Source organism: Octopus sinensis, linkage group LG5 (genome assembly GCF_006345805.1).
Source record: "Octopus sinensis linkage group LG5, ASM634580v1, whole genome shotgun sequence".
Lineage (NCBI taxonomy): Eukaryota > Metazoa > Mollusca > Cephalopoda > Octopoda > Octopodidae > Octopus > Octopus sinensis.
Window position 1 is genome coordinate 89,030,181 of NC_043001.1, and position 14,294 is coordinate 89,044,474.

Consider the following 14,294-nt stretch of genomic DNA (forward strand, 5'->3'; position numbering starts at 1 on the left):
CAAGAGTGCATTTTGCAACCAAAGCCTATATGAAAGTACCTCTCATGGTAACTACAGCAGTATAGTCTGTTCTAATAGAACATCTGTGTTTTAGTGGGGATAAATATTACCTTTCAGTTATTCATACTGCCTCTGTTGCTAATATATATTCCCTCAACTAAGAGTTCGGAGTAGAATGAATTGAGGGGGATAGAATTGTACTAGATGGTAAAAGGTTAAAGTATGACAGAGAGATAGAAACTACTGCAGAGGAGAAATATGGCTGATTATTTTCAGAACAATAATTTTTATCATTTTCTGAAATGTGTAAATGAATAATCAAAAAACACTTAATGATATTCGATTGATTTTTTAATTTTTTGTGAAATATGGTGCCATTTCCATGCACTTGTAGTGAATTGGGGTTATCCATTTTTGATGGTAACACTATATGACACACTATAATTTAGTCGATATGGGAAAGAAGGAAGTCACAGTATCTGCTGATAACAACAAGAGGATAGAATTCACGAGAAGCTTGTAATAAGTCATAACTTTTATTGCTGGAGGTAATGCTTTCATATACAAGGTTAATAGAAACAAGCTTATAACATTACATGAATATGTTCTGTTTGCAGTCACATGTCTCCAAGTAAGGAAGGTGAACAAGTGCGTGAGTGGGCGTGAAGTGCAGTGGCTCAATCCATTACGTGTTGAAGAACCAACAGGTACTGAATGGTGCAAATTTAGAATTTCTTTCCTTTATATAGGGATGGACCAGAAGTCCCTGTCTTCCATGTAAAACTGGAAACTTCCAGGAAGATCTCAAACATTCTAAAAGCTTGAGGGAGATTATTCTCGTTATATCCCTTTTCCATTTTACTTGTCATCATAACTGCCAGGGGTCACTACACATTATCAAAATAATTAACAATTACCTAAATATTGGAGAGATCCAGCCTCTGTCTTTAACTCTCTCTACTGAGTGTTTTCTCTATTGAGAATGTCAGGATTTCACCTGTTGACTCTAATTTATCTGCTAAACCACTTTTACGGTGGTGCCCTTGCATGGCTGCAGTCCAATGAGTGAAGCAAATAAAAGATAAAGATAGGTGCAGGAGTGGCTGTGTGGTAAGTAGCTTGCTAACCAACCACATGGTTCCGGGTTCAGTCCCACTGCGTGGCATCTTGGGCAAGTGTCTTCTGCTATAACCCCGGGCCGACCAATGCCTTGTGAGTGGATTTGGTAGACGGAAACTGAACGAAGCCTGTTGTATATGTGTGTGTGTGTGTGTGTTTGTGTGTTTGTGTTTTTCCCCCTAGCATTGCTTGACAACCGATGCTGGTGTGTTTACATCCCCGTCACTTAGCGGTTTGGCAAAAGAGACCGATAGAATAAGTACTGGGCTTACAAAGAATAAGTCCCGGGGTTGATTTGCTCGACTAAAGGTGGTGCTCCAGCATGGCCGCAGTCAACTGACTGAAACAAGTAAAAGAGTAAAAGAGTATAAAAGAATTAAAACACTAATTGAAAAAACACGAACCAATAGTCAACAAAGGGGTTAGTGCATATCTGTGTCATGGGTTCAATTCCTGAACAGGGTAGTATATTGCGTCCTTGAGCAAGACACATAATCTCACATTGCTCTAGTGAAGTCAGCTGAAAATGAGTATCAGCCAAGTGTAAAAGAATACACATACACATATGTAAAAATATGTATATTTGTGTGTGTGTGTGTGTTTGCATGAGTGTGTGTGCGCACATGTGTGTGTGTGTATGTGTATACATGCATCTGCAACAAATGCCAACTCTTTTGTACTTTGTCGCAAGAAACAATGATGAAAGTATGCATAGCTTTCATCCTCTCTCTTTATTTTACTCACTCACTGTTCCTCTCCAACAACAGATGCTACAATATTTTTTACCTGCCCCCTCCTCTCTCTCTCTTCCATCTACCTTTCATACTCGTTTCTTTCATTGCCAAACACTCTATTTTTTCATTGCCAAAATCTCTATTTTTTCTCTTCTCCCTCACCTAGAATGTCTTTTATGTCTGCTGTCTTCTCTCTTCTTTGTTTGTATGACACCTCTCCCTAACAGAAGCCCACACTGTCTACTAACTCACTCTTCAAACTCACCATTTTGACACTTCCTCTCTCTATCTTTCTATTTGAAAACATATACAGCATTTGCCTCTCTCTCTCTCTCTCTCTCTTTCTCTCTCTCTCTCTCTCTCTTTGTTTGTGTATATGTGTCCCTCTATTGCTTCTCACAGGCATGACAGAATATGTGAAGATGAAACTAGTTTACAACACTCACCTCTTCCTTTTACTCGCTTTCCATTTCTCTCCCCACTCTCTATTTTACTCACTATGTCACCTCCAACTTCAACTGTCATTCCTAAACTGTGACAGAAACCAATAAAAAAAAAACCACAAAGCACATAATTTGGTCTTTTATATGGAGCGTATAGGATGGTAGATGGCAAGAATGCTGAACTAAATGCCTAGCAATTTTTAGTTACATCCTTTTATGTTTTGTATTCAATTATTGCTATTATTTAACTTTAACTTACATCTATTTGAAATTGAGAAAATAAATTTCGGTAAAATACTGGTTTGATATAATTATCTTACTCAAAATTTCAAGCTTTAAACATAATTATCATCATCATCTTTCAATACCCATCTTCTATGCTAGCATGAGTTGGATGGTTTGACAGCATCCAATAGGTCTGAGATCCTAGGTTGACTTTGCCTTTAATTCTTTCAGGGTCAATAAAATAAGTACCAGTTGAAACTATTATTATAGAAACTATTATTATTGTAATGATATAGCTTTGCCTCTCTTTCTTCTGGGGTTGGTAAAATATGTACCAGTTGTATATTAAGTTCCTTTAAATTGACTATACACCTTCAGAGCCATTTGGTTTGGCTGTAATAAGACTGAATGGCAATTTAATAGCCTCACAGTATATTCATACTTTTACTTTTATTTATCAAATATATTTTTTACAGTTCCGAGCGTCATAAAACATGTTTAGCTAAATACTTTTTGTCTCATCGTTTCAGTATAACTATCACATGAGTAAGGTGAAAGAGGAAATTGAAGCATGATATTTGTGCATTCCCACAAGCATTTATGATATTTAAAAAAAAGTCCAGTGAATGGTCTGTACTTGAAAGTTATAGATGGCCAAGATAAGCTGGTACTGAACAGTGATACAAGGATTCTGTGATTGTTCCACTGTCACTGATTTTGCTATGGCCATGGCTGGTTTTAAGTCAATTAGGCAGATTTGTTTAAATTGGGCCCTATGTCAAGAGAGGGCTCCACACACATGCTCAAGCGGAAGACCCTTTGGTGAATTTTTAATATACCATTGTGGCTAGTGGTGAAGCCTCAAGTCCTCAACACTTTTTGCAGGAACTGGTGTACTACACGAAGCATAAAACATCTATCTTCAGCTTTTGTAGAGTAGAGAGCCCTACTGACAATTCTCTAATTGAGCCCTGCACTCCCTAGCACCAGCCCTGTCCATGACCAAGATACTTAATTCCCCATAGCCCAGTCCACCTAGCTGTAAAGAGTTTCCACAATGTTCTGTACTTCACTGTACTCTATTCATGGCCAAGATACTTTCAATACTCTAGTCTACCTCAGCACTTCAGATAATCAGTAATACAGTGTGTATTACATTTCATGCTTCCTGAAATTCAGCAACACTACTCCTCTTTATAGCTCCTCAATGTTCACTTTTCTGTCTTCTTGTGTTTTATCCTTGTACTGTGTATGCACTTTTATATTCAATTGCTATCTTCCTTTACTTGACTTATTGCCACTTTCTATCCCTTCTTATATCGTTTATCTTTTACCAATGAATTGTAGTGCACCGTATACAATAAGCTTACTATCATCATCACCACCACCACCACCTTCATCATCATAATTATTAAGGCAGCAAGCTGGCAGAATAGTTAGCACACTAGGCAAAATTGCTGAGCAGCATTTTATCTGTCTGCACGTTCTGAATCCTAATTCCACCTTTGCCTTTCATGGTCGATAAAATAAGTACCAGCTGATCACTGGGGTTGACACAATCGATTACCCCCTCCCCTAAAACCACTGGTCTTGTTCTTAAATTTGAAATCCTTTGCACTCATGATTACAAGATTGTGGTCTTAATTCCTAGACCAAGAGGTGCATCATGTTCTTGAGAAAAACACTTCATCTCATGTTGCTCTGCAATTACTTCGACATCTGATGTGTGGCACCCTGTACATCTGTTCAGGCAATGTTGATTTGATGGAGGGAGTGACCTGATGTACAGCACATACATTTGATCACCATAAATAATTCATTTGTGCAGATCATTTAGCAAAAAGTTCGTATGTCTTTGATGGGAAAGTCCATCACATTATAATTATTATTGTTATTACCTCCACCTTAGCAAAGGCAGAGGTATTGTTTTCAGTCATGCTTGTTTGTTTATTTGTTTGTCCATGGACAAGATATCTCAAGAACTGCTGGGTGGATTAGGATGAAACTTTCAGGGATGTTTGGCCTCATGAATGGCATGGACTGATTAGATTTTGGGATTGATATGGCACTGGACAACGATTTTGGATTATTTTTCCTATTTTTTTACTTAATTTTTGAGAGTGGTTGGGTTCATTTTTAGTATTCTCATTTGTGAGAGCAATTCAGTTTATTTCAGATATTCCCATTTTAAAAACTGTTGGCTAATCGTTGAAAGGATGTTGGTGTTGCCTTGGCGGAGGTTAACCTTCTCTGAGTGCTCTTGTTGTTGTTGTTGTTGTCGTCGTCGTCGTCGTCATCGTCGTCGTTGTCATCGTCGTCGTCGTCGTCGTTGTCATCATCATCATATTCATCATCATCATCATCATCATCATTATTATTATTATTATTATTATTATTATTAAGTAAGGCAGTGAGCTGGCAGAAGTCCTCTTCCCATCTTTTCCTTGGTACATACAGTCTGTCTGTGTCACTTTTTGGGTGGAGTATCCCATATCTAGATATCAACTTCCTTGCCTTTCTGTCTAAGATGTTTAGGTAATCTACTGTCTATGCGATTACCCCTACTCCATATCTAAGGAGTGAAACCACCCAGGTGTTGATAGCTTCAATCTTATTCCATTCATTTAATTTTGACTTAGGGATCAGTCTCAGTCTGTGCAAGAACTTCACCTTAAATTTTTCTGTCATTTCTTTCTCCATCAATTTATCCATTTCCAAAATCCCCAAGTACTTATAACCCATCTCTTTTATCTGGTTCATAACCTCCCCCGATGGTGTCATCAGCCCGTCCATACATTTGATTTTGCCTCTCTTCAAGACTAACACATCACACTTTCTCAGTCCGAACTCCATTCTGATATCAGCACTGAAAGTATACACCATATCAACGAGGGAACTGACTTGGACTTCATCTTTATCATAAAGTTTGAGGTCATCCATGAATAACAAATGGTTGATTTTTTCTTTACAGCTTTTGAATACATACCCAGTTTTTGCTTTTCTCAGAATCAGTGTTAGTGGTATCAAACACAGTACAAAGATCAGTGGGGACAGGCAATCTCCTTGGAAGATGCCCCTCCTAATTTCTACTGTCCCTAAACTTCTTCCATATGCTGTGAGGTCCGTCCTCCAATTCACCATATTTTTCCCAAGCAATCGCTCAACATTCGATGCAATACCAAATAGGTTCATGCATTCCATAATCCAAGAATGTGGGATCATATCGTACGCTTTACGATAGTCGATCCATGACATGGCTAAGTTACTTTTCCTCCGCTTGCAGTTTTGTCTATCAGGAGTTGATCCTTGGTACCTCTGCACTTACACTTGCAACCCTTTTGCTCATGTGGCAGGACTCCCAATTTTTTTCCAGATGTTCATACACTGATTCTGTGAGTATTCCACTTAATAATTTCCACATAAGTGGCAGACAGGATATTGGCTTGTAATTGTCTACCGTATTGCTTTTTTCAATGTTTTTCAAGCACAGTACTGCACTATTATTATCATTATTATTATTATTATCATTATTATTATTATTATTATTATATTATTATTAATAATAATAATAATAATAATAATAAGAAGAAGAAGAAGAAGAAGTAAGGCAGTGAGCTGGCAGAATCATTAGCATGCTGGGCAAAATGCTCAGCAGTATTTTGTCTACTGCTATATTCTGAGTTCAAATTCTGCCAAGGTCGACTTTGCCTTTCATCCTTTCGGCGTTGATAAAATAAGTACCAGTTGAGCACTAGGGTTGATGTAAACAACTTAACCCCTCTCTCTAAAATTGCTGGCCTTGTTCCAAGATTTGAAACTATTCTTCTTCTTATTATTATTATTACATAGTAGTACAGTTCACTGAACTGTATTAGCAGACCTGTTCACTTAACTACAAGTATATATCACTATACAGTATCATTCACTACAATGTGTCCACAGCCAAGATACCTAACTGTTAACAGTTCAGTCAATTTAACTGTTAGTAGATATTACTAAATGGTATAATTCACTGTACTGTGTCCATAATCAAGCAAACTGTTACCAGCCAAGTTCACCTTGTAAGCAGGTACCACTGTATGATGTAGTTCCCTGTACAGTGTTCATAGCAGAGATATCTAACAGTCTGCAGCCTGGTTTACTTAGTTATAAGTAGCTACCAAAGTGTAGCTAGTCCACAAGCACAAACTAAAGGTAGGCTTTCTAGACATGAAATATTTAGGGAGAGAAACTGTAAGGGTGTTAGTGATCTAAGAGAAGACCCAGAGCCATAGTAAATAAGGTGGAATGGTTAAGGGCCAGTTAAATAATAATTAAAATGACACAATAATTAAAATGAAATATTTAGGGAGAGAACATGTAAGGGTGTTAGTGATCTAAGAGAAGACCCAGAACCATAGTAAATAAGGTGGAATGGTTAAGGGCCAGTTAAAATAATAATTAAAATGTTCTGCTGGAATTTAATCACTAGTTTAACTTAGAAGCAAAGAAACATTTTTTAAAGAATTTTTTTTCTTTTTGCTTTTACAGTTTTAATTATTTCTAAAACAAACATTAAAATTTTTTTTTCTTGGTGAAAATAAAATAAAATCATGAAATTCTTTGTATTTATGTGCATGCATTTGTGTGTTTGTAGAATATCATACAGGTATTGAGGGGAAATAATGTGAAAATCTTTTATAGCTTTTGCAACTGCTATTATTGTTGTAGCTATGCTTATTGTTTTATAGCTACTGGTCCTCATTGAAGAACAGAACTGTTATTAAAGATGTTCCAACCGTGACCATCTCATCTTTTCTATCAGTGTATCTCAGACTACATTATCAGACAATATGAATTTCCTTCATTTTTTTTTTTAAGGTTGTAAGGTGAGATCTGATTACTATTTCTTATTTCTGTACAGCCCATAAGGGGCTACACACAGAGGGGACAAACAAGGACAGACAAACGGATTAAGTCGATTATATGGACCCCAGTGCATAACTGGGACTTATTTAATCGACCCCAAAAGGATGAAAGGATGAAAGGCAAAGTTGACCTCAGCGGAATTTGAACTCAGAACATAGCTGCGGACGAAATACCAGCAAGCATTTTGCTGATTACTATTTCTAACAGGGTAAGTGACTGTATAGAGGCTCTGACAATGGCCTATTGCTGGTTTGGGGATTATTTGCTCTAATGTATGTGAATTTGTATCATGGTTTCAATTCACTATATGTGTACAGATAATTCATTCTGAGAGAACAATGCAAGAGAACTTCTCATATTTCCCTTCTTGAAAAGATGAAGGCTTTTGTTCCAAGTGTAAAAAAAATTCCACTCTGCTGTTTATATAACTTAAACATAGTTCTTGATAAATTTTTTCCAAGCAATTATACATACATATGTATATTATATAAGAGTTGCCTGAGTGTGTCTTCACGTTTATTTAGAAACTACAAAATGAACATCCACAAAACTATATCTTTTATTTTGTACCTGTTTGAGTCGAACAGCAGCCAAGCAGGGGCACTGCCCTGAAGGGTTTAATCAAACAAATCAACACCAGTACCTATTTTCAAACCTTTACTTATTCTTTCGATGTCTTTTTGCTGAACCACTAAGTTATGGGAACAAACCAACACCATTGCCATGTGGTGGTTGGGTCAAACACAGATACACGCACACACATACACGTGAGTTTTCTTTAAGTTTTCTTCTACCAAATCCACTCTTACGGTTTTGGTCAGCCTAGGAATATAGTAGAAGACTTTTGCTCAAAGTGCCATGGAGTAGGCCTGACCCCAAAACCATGCAGTTGGTAAGCACGCTTCTTACCACTACCACACAGCCATTTTTTCCTTAAAAGAATGTAAATCCCCCCCTCTCTCTCTCTCTCTCTATATATATATATATATATATATAAATCTGTAAATATAATATGTGACAGTTATTCGGTAGCCATGATAAAACTCTGAGTTTTGGATGTCGGGGCGGAAACCCACGCCGGCATCTCTTCAGCTATTGGGTCATCGGAAAAAATGCTATGAAAATAACCATTAAAGCAAAGGGAAATTACTGTGTGATTGACCGTTATTAGAATGACCGCTAAGTAAGGGGAGAGAGTATAGATGGCCCGATAACTGAAGAGATGCGGGCGTGGGTTTCCACCCCAACATCCGAAATTCGGAGTTTTATCATGGCTACCAAATAATTGTTACATATATTTACAGATAAATTCTTCTATTTACATAATATTGAGGTCTCTTTCATTCTTTTGTTGTCTTGCCATTTCTATCAATATATATATATAAAGGTGTATATATATATATATATATATATATATATGTGTGTGTGTGTATGTGTGTATATATATATAAATATCTATATATGTGTATATATATATAATATATATATATATATATATATATATATATAATATATATATATATGTATATATATATGTGTGTGTGTGTCTGGCACCTGTGTCAGTGGCACATAAAAACACCATCCGAGCGTGGCCGTCTGCCAGCCTCGTCTGGCACCTGTGTCGGTGGCACATAAAAAACACCATCCGAGCATGGCCGTTCGCCAGCCTCGTCTGGCACCTGTGTCGGTGGCACATAAAATCACCCACTACACTCTCAGAGTGGTTGGCGTTAGGAAGGGCATCCAGCTGTAGAAACACTGCCAGATCTGACTGGCCTGGTGCAGCCTTCGGGCTCCCCAGACCCCAGTTGAACCGTCCAACCCATGCTAGCATGGAAAGCGGACGTTAAATGATGATATATACATATATCCCTTTTGTCAGTCATTAGGCTGTGGCCATGTTGGGGTACTGCCTTGAAGAATTTCAGTCAAACGAATCGACTCCAGTACTTTTTCTTTTAAAGCCTGTTACCTATTCTATCAATTTCTTTTGCCAAACTGCTAAGTTACAGGGACGTAAACACACCAACACCAGCTGTCAACAAACTCAAGCACACACACATATACATATACACACATATATGGAGAGAGAGAATGTGTGTGTAGGATAGACAGAGAGGGGGAGAGAGAGGAGGTTGAATATGATGTGATGACAGTTATTGAGGTAACACCGTTTGTTTGTTGTTAAGGACAATTGACATGTAAGCTAAGCAGACGTCTCTTACAAAAAAAATACACCAACAAAACACCGCTGACGGTCTGGACGATTGAATCGCTGACTGGAACCACGCCCAAGTACCTATTTCGTGCACAAAGTAAGTACTTTATACCTGTAACAATGCCGTGACCAGCCGCTCTAAAAAAAAAGATTAATATTTATAACTTTTCACGTTGTTTGTTGAAGACGGAGCCAGCCACATCTGGTATCTGAAATAACTTACTCTGATTTTGGTGTATATACATGTGTGTGCGTGTATACTGTCAAAATATCGTCTTTTTTATGTCTGTATGTAACATATTTCTTTTGTCTCTCACTCAAGATATACACAAACTGTGTGTGTGTGTGTATGTTATTTATTTATTATTTTTTTTCACTTGTTTTACGTTGAACTAGGGCACAGCCTTCATAGGGTCTATCATATCGATCTCAGTATTAATTTCAGGCGGGTACTTATTTGATTGATCTTCTCATGGCAGAACCGCTAAGTCACGGTTATAAAATAACATAACGTAAACAACACCAGATTTTTTAGACCAGTGTAAGCATAAAGGTACGTGCACATGCAGTATATAGACATACGTTTATATATACATGCATATACATATGCCTATATATATATATATATATATATATATAATATATATATATATATATATACATGCATACATACATACACACATATATTTATAAACTGTTAAAAAGTATGACTATCTCCTCACGTTCACCAATGGCACATACTTTACGTGCTGTGATATTTATATATAACCACCACTTCTTGTTTATGTTCATCACTATCTCCCTGTGTGCATTTTACTCCTTTATAAATACTATCCAGCTTTTAGTAAGTATATACTTGTCTGGGTATACGTCTGTCGACACACATACACAAAACGATATATATATATATATATATATATATATATGTGTGTGTGTGTGTGTGTGTGTGTGTGTGTGCATACACATACATACATGTGTACGAATATTGAGCCTAATTCCTATAGTAACCTGTCGCGCATCCAATTCATCAATAAGTGTCTGTATGTAGATATGCCCCACCCCTCTCATATATATATATATATATATATATATATATATATATATATATATGTGTGTGTATGAATGTATGTATATTCTTTTACGTGTTTCTGTCATTTGACTTTGGTGATGCTGGAGCACCTATATATATATATGTGAGGGTGTGTATTGATAGAGAGATAAACATACATACATATACATGTTATATATATATATATATATAATATATATATATATATATATATATATATATATATATATATATATATACACACACATATATATATATAAAGTCTGTATATGTTTGTCTTTATGGCAAGCGAGTGCTATTAAAAACAAGTTTGACATTAAACTGAAGATTTTTCCTTTTTTTTTTTTTTGTAGAGTGCGTATTTATCATGCTTTCAGAATAAAAATAGTGAAAGTAACTTCGAAGTTTCGGCCTGCTAACCTTCGTGAGACTGTCCGTCGAAGGCTAGCTGGCCGAAACTTCGAAGTGACTGTCAGCACTCTGTAAGTTCAGTTAGGCTTATTTATGTATTCCTTGATTTTTCCATTTAAATATTTAGGGAAAATATCTATTGATATTCTAATCAAGAAAGTTCCATAACATTTTACACGTACCACCATTTGGTTTTTTTTGTGGCCGCGCCCTCATAAAACCGTCCTACAATTTAATAAGTCAAAACGAGTCAGCTCAACGTGCTAGAAATAGCAATCAAATCTCATTCGAAACCCACTCTGCTACTTAAATAAGGAAATGATTTATTAGGTTTATCTTGGTAGCCCTAGATAAACAGTTTCTGAAATAAACGAATAAAAAAAGTGAGATGGTCACGGCTTGGATACTTTTGACCATACTTCTGCTCCATTACGATTGACTGGGAATTAAACAACGAGAACGAGTTATAATAAACTAAAATATCCTGTGAATATTTCTTGTTAAAGAAACGGATTTTTGTAGAGCTTTCCATCTTAAAATAACAACAACCTCTAACACTTTTTTCTTAAATGCCATACCTACAAGGTTCCCTCTTATTTTTTCTCTGCGGGTATACGGAGAAATTTTTCGAGTATACAAATTTTGTCTTCCTTTGCAAATTTTGTTTGTGAACGATCATTCATACAAATAGAAAATTAAAATATTTGCTTTTTTTAAAAAAAATCAATTAAAATATTTTGATATTTGAGAAAAATATTTGATTTAGAATATTTGATTTAATCTTGAAAAAAAAAAAAAAAGAAAGAAAATGCGCACATATTTCTTTCTGAAACGTGTGTGCGCGCACAAACGCAAGTTTTCCGTTTGTTCGCAAGTTGTAAAGTGTGTGTATGCCCATACACAGTTTAGTGGTAACAATGCATACCAGTATGAATTACACAATAGAAAGTTTTTAAATCAACATAACTCGAATATATCTTTAGTATTTTGACACACTAACTCTGAGCAAAGAACTGGAACGTGTCTCGCATGGCATTTTGTCAAACGCTCTAACGACTTTACCAATTCACCGCCTACTGGGTTTATTATATTTATAGTAATCTAAGTAGTTGACTTTCTTTTGTTTTCTACCTATTATTAAATGTGAAAACTTATCTGGTCAACATCTACTCAGTGTATCTGTCTACACGGTTTGTAATATTGTTATATTGATGTTGCATGCATTTTGGTATGCATGCACGTGGTCTATACTATTTATGGTGACATGTTCGATATGGAGAAACAGTTCTTTTGTGTGTGTGTGTGTTTTCACACTCATATACATATCATCATCATTTAACGTCCATGTTCCATACTGACATGGGTTGGTCTGTTTGACACCATCTGATGGACTCAAGGACTGCATCATGCTCTTGTGTTTGCCCTGGCAGGGTTTCTATGACTGGGTACACTTCCTGATGCCAACTGCTTTACAGCATATGCCGAGTGCTTTTATTTTTATACTACCTGCACTATTTTTAAAATGAAAAAAGACCTTGTACAGGGCTGATCCCAATGCTCTAAACAATGTATGAAGTTGCTCAAAAAGAAAGAACTAGTCTGCATCACCTGGTGCAAACATAGTCTCAAGTGTTGCATCAGTGTTTTCCTTCTCCAAGACAGATGTCTAAGTAAAAACTAGAGGTCTGCCACTCACATCAAGCTATCATTGAAGTTTACTCCTTGATCATGTGTAAATACATGCAGACATTTGCTGTTGGATGGATGTTAACTCATCTAAGTTCATCTGCCTTTTGATTGGTTCTGTTTTATGTTCTGCAGGGTATCCAACAAAAACCATTCTCCTTATCAAACAGGTTGTACCAGTAGCTGTAAGAGTGATCTGACATATTCATATATACAAAAGAAGTTTCAATTAAAAGTTCATTACAAATTTTCCTTGCTTGTTACTTATGCTTCATTCTGAAGTCATGTTCAACCCACCAAAATTTTGCCACACCCTATCAGTTGGGTGTGCACCTCACTTTGAGACATACTGGTCTATATTGAAGAAAATTATTGACATGTTTATTAGGATTTTATATCCATTGCTGAAGCAACCCAAAATAAATTGAAGAATCAAGTAATTCTAAGTTATTCTGAGACTTAAAGGAGTCAATGCAATTATATGGATTAACCCATTAAAAGGATTAATGCATTTATTTGAACTAACCCAAATAAATGCATTAATCATACATCCCCCCATATATTTCCTAGTAATGATTAATTCTTAGGTTGGATGAACAGTCATATATTCTAACAGACAAGATCCAATGGATTCATATTGCTAAATCAAAAGAAGAGATTGAGAGATGTTTGAGGTTGATAAACTATTATCTCCAGTTTATACCAAAACTTGCAGGCATCGTACAGTTCTTTTAGTGGAAAGGAATGTCTTGATCCATCAAGAAAGAATAGGCTTAACCCTTTAGCATTCAGATTATTCTGTCCAATATAATGCTTAGTTTTTCAGTTGTTTTGTATTAATCATGCATTATCTCAAAGCTGTGACATTTTGATGACATGGCTGTTTATTTTTAGATTGACATTGTAGGGTAGGTGTAAGAGACCAGATCTGTCTGGTTTGAATATAAAACAGGTATAATATTTTGGCCTGTTTAAATGCTAAAGGATTAAGAAAATTAAAGAACTTTTTACCTCAATACTCTGTTTTGGCAACATTCCTTACTGTGTGTGTGAAACAAATCTTACTGTTGATGCTTCTGAAATTGTAGCAGCAGGAATAAATCCTCAAAATGAAAGGACTGTTGCAGATGTTAGTCATACACATGACAGAAAAATTGGAGAAATATTCAAAGTGGATCTTATGTGATTGTCATGGTGAGTTGAGAGATTGGGACAGAATCTATTAGCAAAATCTTCCATGCTGAGAATTGATATCTGGCTGTTCCAATCAATTTTTTCAAAACAATTTGATGTTTTTAGATGAGCTTACAACCTCCTATTTGCTCCATATTCTCTGTGTCTAACTCACTCCCTATCTCTAATCATCTGTCACACTATTTTCACTTTGGTACACTTCCACATCAAACTTTTCTGTTCCTTTATCCTATTTTGTCTTTCATAGTCACCTTGTACCTTGACCTCACATCTCTCTCTCTCCCTCT

General features: G+C 36.1%; 2 protein-coding genes across 3 annotated transcripts in view; one reads left to right on the forward strand and one right to left on the reverse strand.

The window, feature by feature from the left end:
• The window catches only part of LOC115212293 (endochitinase A-like), a 116,852-nt gene that overhangs the window by 84,013 nt on the left and 18,545 nt on the right, over positions 1-14,294 (reverse strand). The window lies entirely within an intron of this gene.
• Positions 9,578-14,294, forward strand: part of LOC115211809 (anoctamin-10) — a 251,375-nt gene continuing 246,658 nt past the window's right edge. The window contains exon 1 of one of the 2 annotated variants that reach the window (XM_029780514.2): positions 9,578-9,744. The gene's annotated coding sequence lies outside the window, so the exon portion shown is untranslated. Of the gene's footprint in view, positions 9,745-9,789; positions 9,895-14,294 lie in introns of those variants that run through there. The other variant, XM_036502909.1, reaches the window with a different exon arrangement.